Source organism: Eleutherodactylus coqui, unplaced genomic scaffold (genome assembly GCF_035609145.1).
Source record: "Eleutherodactylus coqui strain aEleCoq1 unplaced genomic scaffold, aEleCoq1.hap1 HAP1_SCAFFOLD_30, whole genome shotgun sequence".
Lineage (NCBI taxonomy): Eukaryota > Metazoa > Chordata > Amphibia > Anura > Eleutherodactylidae > Eleutherodactylus > Eleutherodactylus coqui.
Genome location: NW_027102247.1, coordinates 1,612,546 through 1,636,985, shown reverse-complemented (window position 1 = coordinate 1,636,985; position 24,440 = coordinate 1,612,546). Strand labels below are relative to the sequence as shown.

Here is a 24,440-nt window from a genome sequence, read left to right as displayed (position 1 = left end):
GATCGTGTGGGCAGATTTAGCAGACTGCCAACACCATCGTGACCAAAGATGCACACAGGAAATTCACATGGAATCCATGCCACTGACCCTGTGCTAAAAGGGGGGGGGGGGGGGTCGACAGTGGCCCAACCTAAGCGTAGACATCGCCCAAATAAGAGGGCGGCCCAGCGGTCTTCGGATCTGGGCCATAGCTGATCCTAGGAGCCACAGAACAGGACACACGCATGGCATATAACAGAGACGGAACAGAATACACAGAGATAGAAAACACTGCATACAGAAGCCAAAAATGCAACCACTACTAACAGATAGGCTGATTATAAAGAACAGGTATTACTTGACATTTTAGACAAAACGTGAAGCTAGCGGGCGAACTTCTAAGCTCCTGGTTATACCGCTATTCCCTACACTAACCATGAGTCCAGGAGACCCGGACAACATTCACACAGGAGATGAGGTAACACTAAACTGACAGAACGTAAACGTACAAACGGGCATGAAACTGCAAGACACAGATCACACAGAAAGCTTGCATCTGGGACAGGACAGAGCAGGGGGCACACTGCCAACTGCAAGTGGAGCAGGACATAGCATGGGGCACACTGCCAACTATCAAATATAGTGCCATCTCAATAATATAGGGGAATAGACAGTCAGCTACACAAGGTGAGATAGGAGACTGTGTCAAGTTACATTAACTGACACACAGAGCAGACAAGACGTACAGAGGCCACAGCTGTAAAGGGAATGCATATAACGGAGACAAGGACTACAGGTGTCCAAACCGTCTTCGGGAAGCTGAGAGACACATAACCACTTACAAGTTCTGCGTGGGAAAAAGGCAGATACCTCAAGACAAGGATTCATAACTGCTCAGTCTGAAACCCAGACACAGACTGCCAAGAGCTGGCTTTATATGTATGCACAGAGCCAGGAGATTGGCTTGCAGGAAGTACCACACCCAGGCAGCTCAATCAATTAACCCTCTCAGGGCTGTGCTGCTAGTAAACTGAAGCTTTGAGCAACATATACCAGCAGCAGACGTAACAGACATTTTGCTTGAAGGCCTTTAAAGCCCCATAGCACAGTTGTAGAGCTGTTGAGCAGCCACAAAATTTTAACAATACACCCCTTAATTAGTTTACCTAGGGGGATACTGCCCACTTGGCCTGTAGCAGCAGCCACAATACATACTTGAGTATAGCCGATCCAAGTGTTAGCCGAGGTACCTAATATTACCCCTTGGCTTATACTCAAGTCAATAATTGACCCCAGGTTTTTGGGGTAAAAGTTGGTACCTTGGCTTATACTCAGGTCGGCTTAGACTGAAGTATATCTGATTACATGCAAAAACCTAATGAAATAAGAGCAATCGTTGCATGCAAAGCATTAACAGCGGGAATCGGTTGTCTCACCCATCCCCGCTGTGACTGCGGGAGGCCAACTGTCATTAGCAACAGTCTTCAGCAGTAGATGGGCTCAGATCTGTAGGATGTAGATGCAAGTCCATTCCAGAAAGCTGCTTCCTAACATATACATACATTCACGTGCTGCGGTGGCAAGGGGTTAAAAGGGTTCCCTGGGACTCCAGTACTGATGATCTATGCGCAGTGAAGTGTTGATCTGCCTCTCAGAATCCCTGCCAATCAGCTGATGACGAGTGCGCACCGCTGCCACTTCAGTCTATGCCAGACGAAGCACCGTACATTTCCGGCTGTACACGCCTGCATAGGATTGAATTTCAATACGCAATCCTATGCAGAAGGCCGTGGTTTGTCTACGCGAAATCACGCGCAGAAAACAAACCGCGCCATGCTCTAATTCTGCTGGCACATGAGTCAGAGCTGCGGGAGCGGGCGAGTTCCGCACTGCTCTCTGCAGGCGCTCAGGTCGGGTCCCGTTGCGAGCAGCTGGATGCGACACGGCCGTCTGCAGGCGGCCTTAGGCCTCATGTCCACTGGAAAAATACAATCCGCGTAGAATCAGCTTTCTATTGTATAATTTTTGCATGCAGATATCTGCACACATTGCTATCAATGTGATAGCAATGTGGCCGATCCGCGGTAAAATGGAGCATGCTGGGTTTTTTTCTCCCACGCGTGAAAAACGCAATTCTATTAAAATTCCATCCGCGGGTGCAAAAATCAGTTTAATGGACCACGGATGGCCAATGATTCCCTAGGGGCAAATCCGCTGCGGAAACCGCAATTCCATTTTGCTAGTGGACATGAGGCCTTAAGGCTCCTTCCCACAGACGGATCTATTCAACCTAGTAGCTCAATGCTTACGGTGCGGAATTTCACAGCGGAATTCCGCACCGTAAAATCACCCGTCCTCACCCACGGCATGCTCTATTTGCCGCGGGTGTACGCGCGGACGGCTTCCATTGCAGTCTGTGGAAGCCGTCCATTCACGCTATCTTCCGCTGTAGCACAGCGGAAGATAGTGTGAAACCGCCTCTACGCCTACCGCGTCACATGCCGCTGCGGTGCGTCACGCGCTCGATTGCCCATGCGCGCTGAGGCGTCATGCGGGACTCCGAAACTGGAGGTAAGTATTGGGGTCTCTTGGGGCCGCCGTGACAGGCTCCGCCCTGGAATTCCATGGCGGAGCCCGTCACAGCCATGTGCAGCCGGCTTTACAGCGTGGGTAATCAGGAGTTAAAAACATAAATAAGGTAAAACAAAAAAACAAATTCAAATCACGTTTTATTATTTATTAAAAATGTGGATTTTACACCAAGTGTCATTCCCAGATAAAACAAAGGCCGCTGTGTTTGGGTATGTTTTCTGTTTACTCAATCGGTGTAAAATATTGCGCAGTTTTTCAGGATCCTCCGTCATAATTCTTTGAAAGAAAAAGCTTATAAAAAAAAAAAAAGGTGAGTCACAGGCAAAAAGCAGTCCATAAAACGAAGGGTTTCAAGATTGCTGAACGTCGAGGGTCTCTTCACTGTCGGACAGCCTTCCCATTCTCAAGGACGTCAGATCTGCAGGAAATGATCTTTTTGCCCTATTTTTCTCTAGGGTGGTTTCAAACCAGCGGGTAAAATCGCGCCATTTTTAACTGATGCGTTGGTTATTGAAAAAAAAAAAAGCAGATTTCGCAGCCAATGATTCCCGACGGTTCCCTTCTAGAGATGAGCGAACGTACTCGTTTCGAGTACTTACGCACCCGAGTACCGCCATTTTCGAGTACTTCAGTACTCGCGCGCAAAGATTCGGGGGGCGCCGGGGGGCGGGGAGAGGCGTGGCGGTGCGGGGGGTAGCAGCGGGGAACAGGGGGGAGCCCTCTCTCCCTCTCCCCCCCACTCCCCACTGCTACCCCCCGTGCCGCCACGGCGCCCCCCGAATCTTTGCGCGCGAGTACTGATGTACTCGAAAATGGCGGTACTCGGGTGCGTAAGTACTCGAAACGAGTACGTTCGCTCATCTCTATTCCCTTCCCTTCAGCAAGGTTTTCACTGATGTGATGTTGAGAGAGAAAATCGCAGCCTGCTGTGTCCTTCTGCGCAGTGCGTTTTTTTAAAATCTCCCATGTAATCCTATGGAGGCTGCGTTTTATCGCATCACAAGGCGACAAATATGCGCTGCAATGTTAACATTGGAAAGTCCTACCGACTTGCGCGTTAAACAAAAACATGTGGTTTTTAATGTGCGCGGCAGCGATGCGATTTAATCCTCTAAAAAAAAAAAGCATCGCTGGTGATGGTCACGGCCGTATATTGGGACAAAACTAAGCCTAAGCTTTCTGTGGTTTCGTTTTCACCAGCAGTATTCTCTCCCGTTAATACTTGACCGAGAAAATATAGGACCTCCCCTATGAATACTATGTGCGTGAAAGATCAGGCGGCCGCCATATTCCCACCATTTATTTTGTTTCTTACAGTTGCTCCTACAGCGGTGTGTGTGTGTTTGTATATGTATGTGTGTATGTATGTGTATATATTTTACACACATAGGCCTCCTTCCCACGAACGGATTTCCGCCGCGTAATTCGCGGCGAAAATCCGCTGCGTTGCCCGCAGCTATTAGGTTCTATTGAGAAGGAATTATAATTATATATGTATAGCTGGTATAAGTTATATCAGCTGTATATATATAATTATATAGAGGGAATACACAGGTTACACCAGCCTTGGCCAGACATGCCACTATATACAGGGGGATACACAAACACACACATATATATATATATATATATATATATATATATATATATATATATATGACACACACATACATATACACACACACACATATATATATATATATATATATACACACACACACACACACAAGGCTCTCACCCTGCAGCTGCTCCTCCTCAGCGATGCTCTCCTTGCTGCAGAGATCATGTTCTCTGCACTCCCCTTCCCTCCTCCGCGGCCGTTGTCAGTCTGCTATCGGCACTCCTCTATTACTGTCTGCATTAGACAGAACAAGCCGAGAGCAGACTGCCTACTGACAGCAGCACGGAGGAGTGAGGGAACTTACTGCATAGGCGGCAGGCCGGATTCGGCCCGCGGGCATTGTTTGACACCTGTGCTCTAGATCATACAAACTTCTAGGCTGTGGGAGTTGCCGTCCTAAATGCGCAGACCGGTGCCAGCGGCCGGCGAGTGACGTTTCTGTGCGGGGCTCTGCGATCCCCTCACAGAAATAGAGCATGCCGCGGTTTGTTTTCCACGTGTGATTTCGCGCAGACAAACCGCGGCCGTCTGCCTAGGATTGCGTTTTCTAACGCAATCCTATGGCAGCTTCCATGGGTGGAAATTCTGCGGGAAATCCGGCAGCGGAATTTCCGCCCGTGTGCACGGGGCCTAAGGCTGCTCTAAGACGTGCATTCAGAAAACACAGCTTAAAATCGTGGGTTTTTTACCTCAATTTTTAGCAGCACTTTTGAACGCATGGTAAAGCGGTTTTAATGCACCCCACAATTGTGATGGGTGGGGAGGTGCGTTAGAAAACGCAAATACAGGACAGATAGCGCTTAAAAATCACCGCTTCCGAGCTCACGTCTGAGTAATCGCATTCAAATCAATGGAAGCAGTATACCGCAATAAAAAGCACCAAGGGGCTAGATCATGTTTGTAAATTAGCACGGTTTAGGTATAGGTACGGGTACAGATGGAGGGGGGCCCAGCTGAACTTTTGCACTCGGGCCCCTTAGGCTTTAGGTACGCCCCTGCTAATGAGCAACCAGTTTTTCAGTCTTTATTTTTGTGCATTCCTGGGATCAGAACTTTTTTTTTTTGCCTACTCATTAGGGTAAATAACCATTTAAGTCAGGTTAAGGCTTGTGATAAATCACTTGGATTTGAAGCAATGCTGCATCCAATAGATGGCGCTATAGAGGTATTTTCTCATCCTTATTTGCATAGATATCCCAGAGGAGCTAGCATCACCTTATAAGTGTTCTTACTCATTTTTTAGGTTTTCAAATGCCTCTTCTGTGTGCAGTGCTTGGGTAGTGACTATACCATTCCCTGACCCATTTACCCCTTAGGTGTCTCCACATACTTTTTGGGTGCTCTCCTTAAGGAGACACAACACCGCTTCTGACCCACATAGGAATGTGAACCACAGGCCAACAAGGGCTGAGGATGGGTGCATTGTCCAGTATCGCATGTGTAGTCTAACAGAGCTTCATGAGTGTGGACAAGCTGGTGATGTCACCAGCTGCTTCCTTTGGGTAAGTGAGAGTTTTGGCCCATGTGAAAGGGGAATTACTGTATGCTAAACTGTTCACTTCATTTTCATTACCTTCTATGACATTTATGGAAATGACACGGCACAGATTATTGTTAGGGGTTCCATCACACAAGGGGGAGACAGCGGCCTACCAAAATCTACTGGGTCATATGACGCGGCTGGCGGTGGGCGGGGAAGCGGTTTTTACTCTATCTTCCGCTGTGCTACAGCGGAAGATAGCGTGACGGACGGCTTCCATTGACTAGAATGGAGGCCGGCCACGCTTACACCCACGGCAAATAAAGCATACCGCGGGTGAGGTCGGGTGATTTCACGGTGCGGAAATCCGCAATGGAATGCCGCACCATGAGCATTGAGCTATTAGGTTCAATAGAACCTAATAGCTGCGGGCAATGCAGCGGACTTACGCAGCGTATTACGCATCGGAAATCCCTCCGTGGGAAGGAGCCCTAACTTTAGCCAGCAGAAGCATGTCTCCCTGCTGTCCTGTCACACAGCCGCCATTATCAGCCCTGAGGGTAATAGGTGGGCACAGCACTGTTGCACCAGCTCCCTGTATAGTCTGTCACTGAGCAGCACACCCCCAGCTACATGTCTCCCCTGTCCTGTCACACAGACGCCATTATCAGCCCTGGGGGTAATAGGTGGGCACTGCACTGCTGGTCCATGTATAGTCTGTCACTAAGCAGCACACCCCCAGCTACATGTTTCCCCGCTGTCCTGTCACACAGCCACCATTATCAGTCCTGGGGGTAATAGGTGGGCACCACACTGCTGGCCCATGTATAGTCTGTCAATCAGCAGCACACCCCCAGCTACATGTCTCCCCACTGTCTTGTCATAATTTCCTCCATTTGATATTGTATTTAGCTGGCGACGCTTAGCGATGACGCGGGTACCCACTGCCCGTACACAATGTAGTAACGTATGGGCTGTGGGTATATCCGTGACCATGAAGCACAATGGCCTCTATGTTGTGGATATCTGTGGTAAAATAGAACATGCTGCGTTCTGTTTCCTACGAGTGGATTACTTAATTCCGACCTGCTAATGTGAGCGGAAGTGTGTAATCCAATGCATTTGATTGATCCGTGTATTAGCACGGATCAAATGCGTGCGAATCCGCAATTTTTTATTAGGTCGTGTGAGACCGGCGTAAGGTAGATTGCTACCTTTTTATCACATGACCGGGGACCGCTGAACAAGGCTGCCGGTCACTGCTCCAGGCTCTCGGTTACCTTTAGTAGTCGGGAGCAGGAAGATTTTAAGTTTCCTGGACCCTCCCCGGCTCCTACGCATGTTTCCGGTATTTTGCAGGCAGATGTATGCGCAGAAGACGGCGAAGGTCCGAGGAGCAGGGTTGTGTCTGTGTTCAAATGCGGAGGCCTCAGGTAAGACGTTTCATCTGCTCTCACCAATCGCAACGGAGAGGGGAGATTAAACTTCAACTTTTACGTGATCACCATTATCATTTGGATAATGGTTGATCATGTGATGAAGGATAAAGATCCCGTCGGGGACATTGCCGGAGGCTTTAGGGAAATATTTTCATCTCCCCCTCACTGATTGGAGCCATGACGGGAGATGAAACATTAAACTTTTTTATTTTTACACGTAACCAGGGACCGCGGCCCATCGTGAAATCTCCAGGCTTTCAGCTACGTTTGCTAGCCAGCAACAGGGAGATTTTAAATTACCCCAGCAATCTGGGGTAAGGTCCGCGGATAAATCCGGGGGCTTTAGGTATGTAATTTCATCTCCACTCACGGATATGAGGAAAGATGAAATTTTTAATTTTTTAACTGTTTACTTGGATAACGGCAATAGCGTGACTGGGGGTCACTGCGGCAGCTTTCAACAAGGAGCTGTCATGTCCACAGCCCCCAGGGCTTTAATCCTCAGAGTGAGCATGTTTTTATGGCTGTGGGGATTAAAAACACTATAGGGCGGTCAATAAGGGGTTAAGGAGAAAACAGACGTTGTCACTAAGGCCTCTTTCACACAGAATGTTTTTTACAGCATTTAGCGTGGTTTGTGAAAAGCCGCAAAAAAACCCACTGATTGATCACAATGGAGCTTCTCAGGGAGCGTTCGAACACTACAATTTTCTAACGCTATCTGCTCTAGTTTAGTTTGTTTCAGCCCTTTTTAATGCCCCATATCACCCATTGTAATGATGGAGTGCGTTACACAACGCTGTTGAACACATTTAAAAATGGCGTTCGAAAACGCTTTAAAATGCAGCATTTTAACAGACGCCTGTGTGAAAGCAACCTTAGGGCTCATGTCCACGGGCGTATACGTAATACACTGTGGGTCTCCCGCGGTGTTTTATAAATTACAACCAATACTCTCTGCCGGCAGAGGTCGTGTATGTGGCAAGTATAGCACTGCGCATGCCCACTAATCTCACATCACGGACATGCGCAGTGTGATTTTTTTTTTTTTTTAAATTCCCGCTCTGTTCAGAGCAGGAATGTGTATCGAAACACTGCCCTCTCGCAATGTGTGCGTATGGACAGCGTATCATACGCAATCCATAAAAGGGCTGCATATCATGTGCAGAGAAATAGAGCATGTCCACTGACTTTCATTGCCTCCATTCACTGCGTGTCATGCAACGCACACTTGATACTCCATAAAAACACGGTCGTGGACATGAGCCCTGAGGCCAATTCACACGGGCGAGCGTGATGTGGGGCCGTGAATCCCGCCTCCATATCGTGCTGCTTACCATGTGATTTCCCCAGGGATGCGAGAGTTTTCATTGGAAAACAGCCTCGCATCCCTTCAGGGTCACAATTATCGCTGGGGAGTCACTATTACTGCCGCAGAGGTTTAGCCATTGCTTTCAATGAAGCCAGCGATGCTGCAGCCGACCCCATTAACCTCTTAGTGACCAAGCCTGTTTGCGCCTTAAAGGGGTTGTCTCGCGAAAGCAAGTGGGGGTTATACACTTCTGTATGGCCATATTAATGCACTTTGTAATATACATCGTGCATTAAATATGAGCCATACAGAAGTTATTCACTTACCTGCTCCGTTGCTGGCGTCCCCGTCTCCATGGCTCCGTCTAATTTCGCTGGCTTCTTGCTTTTTTAGACGCGCTTGCGCTGTGCGGTCTTCTGCCTGGTGAATGGGGCCGCTCGTGCCGGAGAGCTGCTCACCGCGTCGTCATCGTAGCTCTGCCCCGTCACGTGTGCCGATTCCAGCCAATCAGGAGGCTGGAATCGGCAATGGAACGCAAGGAAGGAGAAGAAAATCCACGGTGCACCGTGGGAGAAGACCAGCGGCGCCATCTTTAAAAGAAGAATAGAAGAAGCTGCAGAACGCTGATGCAGGTAAGTGCAATGTGCTTTTTAAAAACTAACCTATGCTTTCTTTTTAACAGACTTTAAATGCACACAAAAGTAGAGCATGCAGCGTTTTTTTCGCATTTGGGCAAAAAAAGGAAACGAAAACCAATCCGTTGAAATCAATGGGTTTTATTCTCTGCATATTGTGCTCAGAAAGTTTGCGCATGCTAACACACGCGTGTAAATGTCCATGTGAAGGAACTCTTAAGCCTGGCTTCAGATGGGTGTGTTTGTGTGCGCATTTATGCAGCGAATAGAGCCCTAACGAACGGGTTCGTTCACAAGTGCGCATCTTTACATTTCATGCAAAAAAAAAAATATGCAGCATACTCTATTTTGCGGCACTTTTGCACACCAAAAGTCCCCATAGAAGTCAATGGGGATGCACAAATATACATGTGATATGCCAGGAGGTGCGTGATACGCTGCGTAATTGCGCAGGAAAGGAACACATCCAGAACTCGTTAGACTAATTCCATACATATTTTTAGGTGACTTGGACATTTTCGTTCCTAAGATCTGAGTTCGACCAACAGACCGGCCTAATGTCACACGATGTCAATAGTAAGTAGCTTGTGCCTCTTAATACTAGTAAGTAGCTTGTGTTCTCCCGCAGGGTTTTGAACGATAATTGTCCCATGTAAAAACATGCAGAAACTGAACGACTGGATCAGAATCGTCCAGTTGTTCACTTTTAAGCAGCTTAAAATCCAAACACATTTCTCGGTGTAAGCAGCAGCCGTCCAGTACTGAACGTCTGCTGCTTACAGTGAATGGAGGTGAGCAGAACTCTCCTCCAGCTGCCCCGCCTCCCTGCTGGCTGCGCTGTCAGCGATCCAGCAATGCTCGCTCCTGTGCAGAGCGAGCACCACAGGGATGAATGTCGGGCATTGTTTGCCTGACACTCGTTTTGTGTAAAAGGACCCTTGGACCTCCCTCACACAGGTGTTTTTGTACAGTTTTTAGTGCTGCGCTAAACGCTGTACAACGCACCCATACATTTCAATGGGGCTGCTCACACAAGGCTAAAAACGCTGTGTCTTCAACGCTGCGCTTTAACAGCGTTGCATGTTCTATTTTGGGACGTTTTCAGCCCTGTGTCACCCATTGAAATGAATGGGCAGCGGCCCGGGCTTCCCCTGCACTGACAAATGATCTATTGCTGTAAGCGAGGTTTGAGAACTCTCCTCCAGCAATAGATTGCTGTGATTGGACATCGAGCCAGCGTCGAGAAGCAATCACAGCCATTCATGGCTGTCCCAGGCAATCACAGCAGTCTATTGCTGGAGGCGAGTTCTCAAACCTTGTTTACAGCAATAGATCATTTGTCAGTGCAGGGGAAGCCCGGAGTAGTGGCAGAGATCGGTGGCCGGGACCCGGACGGCACATGCTTTTTTTTTTTCCAGCATCCTTGGCTGCTTTTTCAGCTGTGTGAGGGAAGCCTTAGACTGGTGTATAAAATGCTGGTTTAAGTAAATATCCTACAAAATGTTTAAAATTTGGAGACACGCTTTATTGTATACATATTTTTGATCAATTCAAAAAATGAAATACAATCCTATATAGATTTGGTTACATACTGTGCCATGTAATCCCGAACATTGTTTGCATATAAAAAATAATCCTTCTCCTCCTCCTCAGAGGGAACATAAACAGGCAGAAACTAAAAGGGAAAGATAAGGTCCAGTTAAAGGGAACATATCAGCACCCACATTATGGGGCTCAAAGCTGAGGGAGGAACTTGTAGAGGGGGGGGGGGGGTGCTTTTTATACTCTCCAGGTCCCTCATTCCAGCGCTGTAACCCTGAGAAATCGGAGAAGCAGACAGCACGACTCTGCAGACGGCTCTGTAAGCATGCGCTCTCGTATAGAGTTTAATGAGAGAGCACATGCGCATTATCTTCTAAAAAGGGTCACGCTGCGCGTGTTCTGATTTCTCGGAGACACAGTGCTGGAAAAGAGGAACCTGGTGAGTATAAAGAGCAGCTCCCTGTTACCCCCAATTCCTTACCTTTCAGCCCCATAGCATAGTTTACTTTAATAAACAGGAATGATTCTACTACAGATCTCAGCTAAAACGTTTTGGGAACATTATATTTCATATAGTATTCCTTACCTCTACTTCTACATTGGTACAGACTTGACACACGGTCATGAGTAAAAGTTTTGCCCCGAGAATTGTAAGTAGAAGAAAAGCTGAATAAATAAATAAGTAAATAAATATAATAAGGGATCTTCCCATAGGATTATCATGTCCGTATGGGATACCTACTCCACTTAGCCAGAGGGGAGAGATGCCATCAAGCAATAGCTCTCGCTCAGGTAGACATTGGCCTTCTATGTAATACATGGCATTCATGTACTGGTCAGTAACACTAATACAGCTCTGTACTCCCAGAATACTGTAAACGTACAGGCCTATTGAACATTGAAGCTTCTAAGACTATGGCCAAAGACAAAAACTTGCTTGGTAGATCTCAGGGTAGGGCTTATATTTCAAGCCCCATTGAAAAATAATGGTAGAGCTTATTTTGTAGGTAGTTCTTATTTTTGGGGAAACAGGGTAGTTACTCCCATTCTCCACACCCTTTTTAGAGGACAGGATGTGTTAATGTAGAATATCCTAGCACCCCCGAAGGAAACAGACAGGCCTGGACAAGCTGATTTCTCCTGCGGAAACAAAGGCAAACCCCCATAGATTAAGGGCTCACTCAGACGGGAGTATGTGTCCCACGTATTTTTCATATGCACATTTACTACGCCTGTTAAATCCCCAAAAACTAGATAAGGTGCATATTCCGCACCAAAATAGGACACGGTGCAATTTTTTTTCCACAGACGTGAATAAAAAACGCTGGTGTGAGAAGCCCTAGACAACATATGTCCATGTGAATTAGCCCTAAGGGTGTGTGTTCAGAGAAGAGTGCGCACAAGATACAAGCAGACCATGAGCATCTAGAATAGGGTTTTCCAACATTCCTTGGCCAAGTATTCCCTTCTCAAATAAATTACTTAAAAATTCAGCAAAGGTTATCATGGCACTATGTGTTGTACCTACCTTCATCACAATACCAGGACAGACTAAGTACTCCCTAGAGGCAATGACTGTACTCCTTGATAGAGAAATAAGGTGTACAGAGGTGGCAGTCACTCTCCTGCCACACTAGTATTATAAATGGCACATGGTGGGGAAAGCCCTGTTAGGGCCCTAGAAGCTTCAAGGTACATCTCTAGCCCATGAGATACATATATGACTGGCTCAGAGCCAACCATCCGATGGTTTAACCCCTTAACGACCAGCCCATAGTGTTTTTACGTCCGATTAAATTGATACAACTGCCAAAATAATGAAAATTGAAATTTTTCCTACTGCTTAGATTTATTCAAAAATTGTGCGGTAAAAATACGCAGTACACCACTAGATGAATTCGTTAAGGGGTCTAGTTTTCAAAATGGGGTCATTTGTAGGGGTTCTCTGTCGTTTTGGCCGCTCAAGGGCTCTACAAGTGTGCTATGGGGCCGAAATCCCCTTCATGCTAAATTTCAGTTCTGAAAGCCACCGACTACTCCTTACATTTTGGGCCCCTTTGTGCATCCAGACATAAGATTAGGGCCACAATGGGTATGTCTCTGAACACTGGACAAACAGGGGTATCTATTTTGGGGTGCAAATCTTAATTCATGTGTGTGCTGTACAAAAATGCTGTTTTTAAAATGACAAAATTGCCAAAAAACGAAAATCACAATTTTTTTCCTTTTGCTTTGCTTGAATTCATTTAAAAGCTGTGGGGTCAAAATGTGCAGTACACCCCTAGATAAATTTGTTCTGGGGTCTAGTTTTCAAAATGGGGTCACTTGTGGGCGTTCTCTATGTAATGTGCAGGGGGGGGGGGGGGAGGATGGAAGAGCCAGGAGAAGGAACTGAGCTCCCGTCCACCTCTCCGCCCCTCTGCACTATTTGCAATGGGAAGAGGCAGGGCGGGGCTAAGTTCCGAGAATTAGCCCCGCCCCTGCCCCACCTCTCCCCATTGCAAATAGTGCAGAGGGGCGGAGAGGAGGCAGAGAGGGGGGGGCGGGAGCTCAGTTCCTGCTCCTGGCTCTTCCATCCCCCCCCCCCTGCACACGAGGACAACGTATATCTGTGCATGGGGGAAGGGGGGAGAAAACCCCCCCCGCAGCTTTAGGCCTCTTTCATACAAGCGTTGCATTCACCCGCACCCGGCTTAGGTAGTTAACCATGTGCTGCCTGCTTGCTGGAGGAGAACCCCTCTGTCTGCTGGGAGTCCCCCAAACTATTGCAGATTTACATGCAATTCACCTAACAACCCTCCATCTGTAACCTCACTGACCAGCAGTGAATGCCCGCAGTTAACTCCTTCATGACTGACCTGGTTTAAGCACTAATGAGCAACCAGTTTTTCAGTCTTTATTTTTGTGCATTCCTGGGATCAGAACTATAAGGGGACTAAAGTACATTCGTGTGAAGCAGCCCTCGGCGCAATTTTATGCATATGAGAGCGAATTTGCTTACCCCCTTAGACTCTAATGGAATATCGGGAGCGCAAATGCACGTAAAAATCATTGCGGTTTCTGCGACCGCTTTTCTGCTAAATTTAGCACGCCGTGTGAAAGAGGCCCTAGGGCTTCGGCAGACGAGTGTACACGCCAAGACTATTGTCGCAGTGGAGCGTATTTGTGCATAAACAAGGTTTACAGTAATCGGGTTGCGCTTGAAATGCCAGTTCACACGCGCGTTCACCCCTTTCCGTGGCATACAGTGGCGATGGTCATCTTCTCCCTGCGACGGCCGCCGGGTCACAACCCTTTCCTGTCATTTTTGTATATAAAACGCAGAAAGATGAGGTGAGAAACACCCTTAGGGTCAGGGGCGTACCTAAAGGCTCAAGGGCCCGGGTGCAAAAGTTCAGCTCAGGGCCCCCCCTTACCTTTCTCACCGCGTACCCATACCTAAATCATGCTGCATACAGCTGCAAAACGAATTTCCATACATGAATTAGCCCTATTACCGCGTTTCCTGCACTAGATGAAAATCACACACACACACCGCTTTTTATTGCGGTATACTGCTTCCATTGATTTGAATGCGATTACTCAGACGTGAGCTCGGAAGCGGTGATTTTTAAGCGCTATCTGTCCTGTATTTGCGTTTTCTAACGCACCTCCCCACCCATCACAATTGTGGGGTGCATTAAAACCGCTTTACCATGCGTTCAAAAGTGCTGCTCAAAATTGAGGTAAAAAACCCACGATTTTAAGCTGTGTTTTCTGAATGCACGTCTTAGAGCAGCCCTAGGCCCCGTGCACACGGGCGGAAATTCCGCTGCCGGATTTCCCGCAGAATTTCCACCCATGGAAGCTGCTATAGGATTGCGTTAGAAAACGCAATCCTAGGCAGACGGCCTCGGTTTGTCCGCGCGAAATCACACGTGGAAAACAAACCGCGGCATGCTCTATTTCTGTGCGGGGATCGCAGAGCCCCACACAGAAACGTCACTCGCCGGCCGCTGGCACCGGTCTGCGCATTTAGGACGGCAACTCCCACAGCCTAGAAGTTTGTATGATCTAGAGCACAAGTGTCAAACAATGCCCGCGGGCCGAATCCGGCCCGCCGCCTATGCAGTAAGTTCCCTCACTCCTCCGTGCTGCTGTCAGTAGGCAGTCTGCTCTCGGCTTGTTCTGTCTAATGCAGACAGTAATAGAGGAGTGCCGATAGCAGACTGACAACGGCCGCGGAGGAGGGAAGGGGAGTGCAGAGAACATGATCTCTGCAGCAAGGAGAGCATCGCTGAGGAGGAGCAGCTGCAGGGTGAGAGCCTTGTGTGTGTGTGTGTATATATGTGTGTGTGGTTTCTGCGAGTGGATTACGCAATTCCGACCCGCTAATTGGGGGGAATTGTGTAATCCAATGCATACGATTGATCCGTGGATTACCGTTGATCAAGCGCATGCAGAACCCGTAATTCCTCTCCGGTCATGTGTGACCGGCCTAATGTTAGTTTGCTACTTTATCATGTGACCGGGGACCGCTCAACGAGGCCCCCGGTCACTGCTCCAAGCACGCAGCAACCATTGGTCGCTGGGAGCAAGGAGATTTAAAATTTCCTGGGCTCCCCAGCTCCTGCGAATGTGTCTGGCATTTTGCCGGCGGGCGCATACCCAGGAGCTGGCAGGATCCATGGAGGATAATCGCATCTGGATTCAAATGCGGAAGCCTCCGAGAAGATGTTTCATCTCCTCTCACCGATCGCTTCGGTGAGGGGAGATGAAACTGCCACTTTTTAAAGAACTTTTACGTGATCGCCATTATGCATTGGATAACGGCGATCACGTGACCAGTAACCGTATACCGCGGCTCCCCGTGACATCTCCAGGCTCTTGGCGACCTTTGGTAGCCAGCAGCAGGGAGATGTTACATTTATTGGGCAATCTTTCACTTTTGCGCATGCGTCCGCCATCATGCTGACGGGCGCATGCGCAGAAGCTGGGGTAAGGTCCACGGATCAACATCCCACCAGGGAACAAATCCGGGACCTTGGGTACGTAATTTCATCCCCCTTACGGATACGATCCGTAAGGGGAGATGAAACTTTAACTTTTTAAACTTTTAACTTTTTTTTTTTTTTTTACTTTTTAACTTTATATGATCACCGTTATCCCAGTCATATCTCCCTGCACTCGGCTATCTGTGACAGCCGGGTGCAGGGAGATTTTGAATTTGCCGGGCTCGCCGGCTTCTGCGCATGCGCGCCACATTATTTAGATCCCACATGTTCAGGAATTAATGCAATTTAGATTTTTTTTTTTTAATGTGTTCGGGTAATGTGCTATTCTAAAATTTTTTCCCCCAAAATCATTTTCATGTGCACTGACACCCCAAAATGGATACCCCTGTTTGTATTGTTTTCAGAAATGTACCCATTGTGGCCCTAATGTTATGTTAGTATGCACAAATGGGACCCAAAATGTAATCAGTACTATGTGGCTTTCTGAACAGACTGTTATGATCGTGTGGGCAGATTTAGCAGACTGCCAACACCATCGTGACCAAAGGACTAGTAGTCTAGTAGTATACATGCACACAGGAAATTCACATGGAATCCATGCCACTGACCCTGTGCTAAAAGGGGGGGGGGGGGTCGACAGTGGCCCAACCTAAGCGTAGACATCGCCCAAATAAGAGGGTGGCCCAGCGGTCTTCGGAACTGGGCCATAGCTGATCCTAGGAGCCACAGAACAGGACACACGCATGGCATATAACAGACGGAACAGAATACACAGAGATAGAAAACACTGCATACAGAAGCCAAAAATGCAACCACTACTAACAGATAGGCTGATTATAAAGAACAGGTATTACTTGACATTTTAGACAAAACGTGAAGCTAGCGGGCGAACTTCTAAGCTCCTGGTTATACCGCTATTCCCTACACTAACCATGAGTCCAGGAGACCCGGACAACGATCACACAGGAGATCTCTAATAAATCTCTAAACCGCTATAAGCTACATGACTAGGTACAACGGAGTCGTCGCTGTGACCACTTACCCCCCCATTACCCCTTTTAACCTAGCTTATCTAAAATAAACACCGACAACTTCTTTTTGGATTAAATTTGGCCACAGCAGCCAATTTTATTATAACATACAACAATAAATCCTGAATAACACTTTTTTAACCCTGATCCTAACTACTATGGAGAGATCCTTGGAGTTCCCCACAAAATTATCTGTCGCCTCACCCAAAAAACAAGGAAGATAGGTGTAACTGTCTCCCGTCTCCTAAAAATCCTGACTCGGGAAACCCTATCTTCCAAACTACGCCTCCCGTCTCCAATCACCTGACTCAGGAGACTCGCCATTTACCTCGAGTCACCAACCTCCCGACCCCGAGGCTATCTAGCCATACCCCGGCTATTAACAACCACAACTTTAGCAGGTAACCCCCTGCCAAACAAGAGGCGACAGACCCACCTACAATTTAAAACTAACCAGAGGGGGGAGGAGGTAACTCTACTAACCCCTGCCTCCCCCCTTACCCCCTCTTATATTGACTCCAAGGACCCCTCCCTAACCGCCACAGCCAGCACGGCTTGAAACCTCAAGCCTGCGCCGCCCTCCACAACAACAAGGCGCGCTCCACTCCCTCCTGAACTGCCTCTAACCACAAGTCCAAACCTATCTCATTTAAATGCACCCCATCTTGTCTCCAATAATTCCCCCTGCCAGACTCTAGGTCTATGTGTCGCACCGCGACCCCCCCATTCCTTCCCACAAAGCGAGATACTTCCCTATTAAGCTTTATTCTCGCTTTGTCTAATCCTCTTGCAGTCCGCACAAACTTCCATACCTGCCTAGGCACGATCTCTGACCAGACCACCACCATCTTCTTATGCGCCGCTAACAATCTCAGGATATCATACCTGATATCCCTCGATAGATCCCTGAAGGGCCTTTTCCCCAAATCATTCCCCCCTGCATGTATAACAACTATGTCCGGGGCCCTGTCTAAACCCACCATCCTCTCAAACTCCTCCAACACTTTGCACCACGACATCCCTCTAACTCCCATCCATCTCAGGACCGCCTCTGACCTAGGAAACCTCAACTGTCTCCCGTCCTGCCTCACACTAGCCCTCTCCGCCCCCCAATAAACATATGAGTGGCCCATAATCCACACAAGCGCCGATTGTGGACCTGAAACAAAAAGGAGAAAACAAAATTGACCAACACCCCTTGATTATCATTATACCCCCTACCCCCCTAACACTGTTACAGCAACTGGGGACGAACATACAATTTATATCTCCCAGATTGCCACCTACCGATTTTTCTAATCGACTCGCCCGACAAACCTTGCACCTGTGCCTCTGTAGCCGCCCCCACCCTAAACGAGTGTGTCCCAAATTGCGACTCATCTAAACCGAGCTCCCTCAGCGCCTTCCTAAAGATCGCTGTAAACTGGAAGCGTGACAAAAACTGGCCCCCCTCATGCTGCAATAAAGGGCCTAATCTCTTACCCGCTACCTCAGTATAGCTAACCCATGCCGACACGGGGCACATTATTGACCCGTGAACCCTACCCAATCTAATCAAATGTCCCCGCCCAGCCTGATCTGTTTTTGATCGGCGTATGACCAACTCTAAATGGTCATCAACTTTTCTAACATCCCCCCCCTGTAAACCTCCCCCAACTGATTTACTAGGGGACACCAACTCCCCAACCCTAAATGCCCCAAAAAATGCCAGTGAAAACGCTAACCTGAATAACGATCTTTCGAACAACGTATCGCAGAGGCCTTCCAGTACCCCCCCTAACTTTTCTAACAACTCAAACGAAACTGGTCTACGTAAGTCCACACTGCCTTTACCTTTTCTAAAACCCTTCAACGCTTGTCTCACTAGGAAATTCTTCGTTATATCCCCCACCCCCCTTAACTTACACCCAAATGCTACCCCTGCCATGAACCTGTTCGCTCGTGACACCGAAACATTATCCTGCTCTGCCTTACCCAACCAACTTAACAGCGCCCCCACTCTATCTTCCTCCGCCTCTCCTATCCCAAGCTGACCTACCCAGCCTTCCCACTCCTGCCACGCTGCTATATACGCAGCTCTAGTACCCTGAGCCAGTGACCTCTCGATTAGATGCCCCACTGCTCTCTTACCACACTCCAAAGATGAGACGGGCACGTCCTCCCTCGGTCCTCCGCCTGAGGGGCCAGGGTCCTGAATCGCTCCCACTGAAACCGAGAAAGAGCATCCGCGATTGAATTCTCAATCCCCGGCACGTGCACCGCCACTATCCAAATATTCATCTTCAATGTTTCCAATACCAGGTGGCGCAACAAATTCACCACCGGGGGTGATGAGGCGGTCAAAGCATTGATCACCTGCACCACCCCCATATTGTCGCAATGGAACCTCACCTTCTTGTTCTGAAGGCGATCGCCCCAAAGCGCCACGGCCACCACTATTGGAAACAGTTCCAACAATACCAGATTCTTCGTCAAACCTTCCTCCCGCCATCTGACCGGCCATTCCCCAACACACCATTGCCCCTGGCAAAATGCCCCAAATCCCGCACTCCCTGCCGCGTCTGTAAACAACTCGTAGTCCACATTCTCACTCACTTCCGAGATTATCATGGACCTCCCATTGTATTTGTTTAAAAAGGAAGCCCAGACTGCTAGGTCCCCTTTTAAACTCCTCCCCACTCTGATGTAGTGATGCGGTGCTCGAATTCCCGCCGTGGCCGACGCCATTCTTCGACAAAATATTCGCCCCATAGGCATTATTCTGCAAGCGAAATTCAACTTGCCCAATAATGACTGAAGCCCCTTCAGCGTGACTTTCTTGACTTTCCGTGTCTTTTCTACCTCGCATTTTAAATCCCGCAACTTATCTTCCGGCAATTGACATACCATCGCCTCCGTATCAATCCAGATGCCCAAAAACTGAAGAGAAGTTGCAGGGCCCTCTGTCTTGTCGGGAGCCAAAGGCACCCCGAACCGATCCGCCACCCACTGTAACGTTCCCAGCAGAGTCGCACACATCGGCGATTCCGCTGGGCCAATACACAAAAAATCGTCAAGGTAGTGAATTACTGACTGCTGCTTTGCAGTGTCTTTCACTACCCATTCCAAGAAAGTGCTGAAGGCTTCGAAGTATGCACATGAGATTGAACATCCCATGGGCAGACACCGATCGGCGAAATACTTACCTCCCCAAAAACAACCAAGTAAGCGAATACTATCTGGAGAAACCGGCAAAAGGCGGAACGCCGACTCAATGTCGGCTTTCGCTAACAGCGCCCCCCTCCCATACCTTCTTACCCATTTTAGTGCCGCATCAAAAGATGTATAAACCACCGAACAGAGCTCAGGGTCTATACCATCGTTCACTGATGCCCCTTTCGGATAAGAAAGATGGTGTATTAACCGAAACTTATTCGGTTCCCTCTTAGGTACTACTCCCAGGGGAGACACTACGAAGTTCCGGAGGGGAGGCTCCTGAAAGGGGCCTGCCATCCGCCCTAAGCTAATTTCTTTTGCCAGTTTCTCCGAAACCACTTCCGGATTCCTCATGGCCGAGAGTAGGTTTTTTGTTGATAACGGAATCTCATGTTTTGGGGGAGGGATGTGAAACCCCCCCCGAAAACCTTCTTCCAACAATTTCGCCTTTTCCCTGTCAGGATACCTATTTAGAAACCTGACCATCTCTTCCAGCCTCACCGGCGTCCTCCCTTTTTCCACCCCCTCCTGCGGCCTTTCCTTTTCCTTTCTTAAAGCATTTTGATGCTCCATGTGACCCGCCATTGCAGTGTGAGCAGACATGCTTAAATCTGCAGCCTGCTCCGAATTTGCATTGGCCCTCATTAAATTGCCAACACAAACCGACTCTATTACCCCCTGACTGACCCCCCTGGTTTCCCCCCTGTGAGGTTGAAGCCAGGCCTGATGGCCCGGCTCCCCCGTGAAAAGGCTGCCCAAATCGACTAGGTGCCATGACCCGAAGCCACAGACCAATATCTTTTTGGTCACAACGGATTGACGGCCTCACCGCCTTACGTTGCCTAAACTGTTCGTCGTACCTTAACCAGGTTTGACCCCCGTAAACCCGATACGCCTCGCCTATCGAATCTAGATAACAGAAGAGGCCGGAACAGTTCTCCGGCGCCTTCTCCCCAATTACGCTGGCCAATATAGCGAACGCCTGCAACCAATTATTAAATGTTTGAGGAATTAAACGCCATCTGCGTTTTTCTTCCTCCTCCTTCTTGTATTCGGTCCTTTTGCCTTTGTCCAAATTAAATTTCTCCAAAGGCAAGAGGGAGAATATCTCTACAAATTCGTCCCGCCATATCTTCTCCCTCGTTTCCTTCTTAAGATGTGCTCCTAACGGGCCCTCGAAACACACGTATACCTCCCCTTTTGCCCTATCGTCCAACCGCACTGCTTCCCCGTCCCTTTCCGTTTGTACGGCAACCGTCACCCCTGACGCCGTTTCATCTGCCCCCCCCGAGCTGACCCCTAGAGTACTTACCCTACTGGAAGGGGTTGCCATTGAAGTACTCCATGCAGCCACCGGCGATGGCCCCACGTCCGGCCCTCCCGTTCCCCCTGCCTGGACTCCCCCAGTCGCCCCAGCGGGGAAGCCCTCCCCGCCAGACGACACACTACCCGGCGTGTTAAACGCCGTTCCAGGCAAACCGACCGACCCCATTTCCTGCCTCCGCAGGAATTCCCACATACAACCCATAAGTGCCCTCAAATCGTTATCCCCCCCATGCGCACCAGCAAAACTGACCGCACCACTACCTATACCCCCCCCTACAGGCACAGATCTAGCAATAACATTTACAGTGTTTTGTGTGGTAGACTCACCGGGCTGCGCAGGTGCTGTGGGCCCACCAGCCGCCGCTCCGTCTTCCTGGCGTCTCATCCTGGGATCCGTCCATGTCCCACCCGATCCGTCTGATTCCTCCGCCGACTGCCGCCTCTCCGCTGCGCGCGCAGCCGCCCCGCTGGAACTCAAAAAACCGGCATTAATAAAATCCTCTGGACCAGCCTGCTGCTGTCCCCTTCTTCCGCCGAACACCTGCTCCAGCTCCCCTCCCCTGGTCCCCCGGCTAACCCTCCCGCTGGGTCCACACTGCTCCCCTCCAGCAGCTCTGGACCCTCTGCTCTGTCCTGACACGGATCCTCTCGCCGAACTGGGACAAGGGCGCTCCTCTCTGCTACCCTCACCGCTGGAGCGCCCCCCCCCCCTCTAACTGCTCCTGGAGCCGACTGTGCAGTCGCAGGTCCCGGCCCCCTCGCAGCCCGGGTACCTGCGCTGCACGCAGCACCACGCCGCCGATTAGGATTCCTCCCAGCCCTGGCCCCCCCCCCTGCCGCTGCGGGGGCTGGCCCGGCTGGAGGTTCCACAGATGGGCTCCCTGTGCGGCGCCGGCGCACAGGCGCGTGCTCGGGGCTAAGCCTCTCCGGCGCACGCGCCCGACGCGGCCTCCTCTCCCTCTCTGGAACTGCCGCCGCTCCCCCCTCTCCCTCACTTGCCAGTCTTTCGAGCCACCCGATTCCTCGCTCAGCTGCCGCTGCCCGGATCCTCTCCATCAGCGCTTCCATCTCTTCAGGCTCTTCTTGAACTGCAGTACCTCCGATCTCCACCGGGGGCAATCTTCCTGCTCAGGTCCTGTCACCAACGGTGTTTTGTGCTCCGGTCTTCTGAACAGCGATCTTCCTGCTCCGGTCTTCTCACTAACTGTCTTCTTGCTCCGATCTCCTCACCAGCGGTCTTCCTGCTCTGGTCTTCTCACCAGCGGTCTTCTTGCTCCGATCTTCTCACCAGCGGTCTTCCTGCTCCGGTCTTCAGGTAGGTCTTCTAATTTCTTCTGTCTTCACCCGATCGTCCTCTGCTTCAGGTCCTCCCGATCCTCCTCAGCTGCCACGCTTAAATTCTTATCCTGCTGTCTTTTTTTCTTCGGTCTTCACTCTTCTCCCCGTCCAGGTTCCAGGTCCTTCTTCTTCCTCTGCTGCTCCCGGAATGACTCCTCCCCCTTTTCTTCCCGCTCTTTCTATCCCATAAACCTTTGCTCCCCCTCATTACACCCCCTCCCTTTTAACCTCCACCTCACCTTATTTTCATTTAAAATATTAACCCTTTCCTCCCCGTTAACCCCGTCATGATCGCCTTCACCTACGGCCCTGCGGGCCCCGGTTCCGGCCTCCCTTACTGTCCCTGCTTTTCTTCACCACAACTTTAATAGATCCAGACATCTCATTTGGACAATTAGTATGTTTTTCCGAAGCTTTGTTAGCTGTGTGCTAATTTGGTACAGTATTGTGATGGCACCTGTACGTTTGCAAGAAAATAAATAAAAGCTATTAGTGTATCCAAAAATGCCAAATAAAAAATAAAAATTCAAAAATTTTATGTAATCTGTTATCCGGCCTATAAGATGAAATTTTAACACAGCAAATTATTGTCCAAATTCGACGTACGTGTACACACGCGTACGTACATACACACGCGTACGTACATACATACACGTACGTACGCGTACATACATACACGCACGTACATACATAAACGCATGTACGTACATACATGTACATACGTACATACATACACGCACGTACATACACGCACGCACGTACATACATACATACACGCACGTACATACATACACGCACGTACGTACATACAAACACGCACGTACGTACATACATACATACATGCACGCACGTACATACATACATGCACGCACGTACGTACATACATACACGCACGTACTTACATACATACACGCACGTACGTACATACATTGTGCATTTCGATCGCACAAAAAAATACGCAGCATACTATATTTTCTCGCACATTCTCATAGGGAAAGAACGCATATTATACTAATTGTCTATTTCACTAGCTGAGATAATCGTTGCGTGTTATTTCTTTGTCTGTGCAAATATGCGTAAGCTCGTCGGAATCCAGCCTAAATGTAAAAATATATCTTTATAAGGCCATTTTCACCCTGTTTTTCCTCTCACTACGGTTCCATGTGTTTTTGGCGCTGCACTCCCATGTGTATCCAACATGTCGGGGCTTCCTCTATATCAGTCGTGTGAGACCGGCCTTCGGTAGATCGCTACCTTTTTATCACGTGACCAGGGACAGCTCAACGAGACCACCGATCACTGCTCCAGGCTCTTGGTGACCTTTGTTAGCCGGGAGCACAGAGATTTAAAATTTACCGGGCTCCCTAGCTGCTGCGCATGTGTCTGGCATTTTAAGGCAGGTTCATGCGCAGAAGCCGGAGAAGGTCCACGGAGGAGGATCACATCGAGGTTCAAATACGGAGGCCTCCGGTAAGAAGTTTCATCTCCTCTCACCGATCAAAGAGGGGAGATTAAACTTCAACTTTTTCTTAACTTTTACATGATCGCCGTTATCCAACCGAGGATAAGGATCCCGTCGGGGGACATCGCCGGAGGCCTTAGGAAAATATTTTCACCTTCCCTTACGGATTGGATTCGTGACAGGAGGTGAAGCTGTAACTCTTTTACTTTTACATGATCGCCGTTATCCATTGGCTAATGGCAATCACGTGACTGGGGACCACGTACTGCGGCCCACCATGAAATCTCCAGGCTCTCAGCTATGTTTGGTAGCCAGGAGCAGGGATATCTTAAATTACTCAGGCAATCTGCGGCTCTTGCATCGGCCAACGTTGACGACAGGCGTGTGCGCAGAAGCTGAGGTGAGGTCCAAGGGTAAATCCGGGGGCCTTAGGTATGTAAATGCATCTCCCCTCACGAATATGAGCGAAGATTACATTTTACCATTTTTTAACT

General features: G+C 49.0%; 1 long non-coding RNA gene across 1 annotated transcript; it reads right to left on the bottom strand.

Annotated features, from left to right (window-relative positions):
- Positions 1-17,563: 17,563 nt before the first annotated feature.
- On the bottom strand, positions 17,564-21,549 carry LOC136601083 (uncharacterized). The gene is made up of 3 exons (XR_010789298.1): positions 21,474-21,549; positions 18,756-18,830; positions 17,564-17,784 (listed from the first exon to the last, which is right to left on the bottom strand). It is a non-coding gene; the product is annotated as an uncharacterized lncRNA (long non-coding RNA).
- Between the last annotated feature and the right edge of the window lie 2,891 nt (positions 21,550-24,440).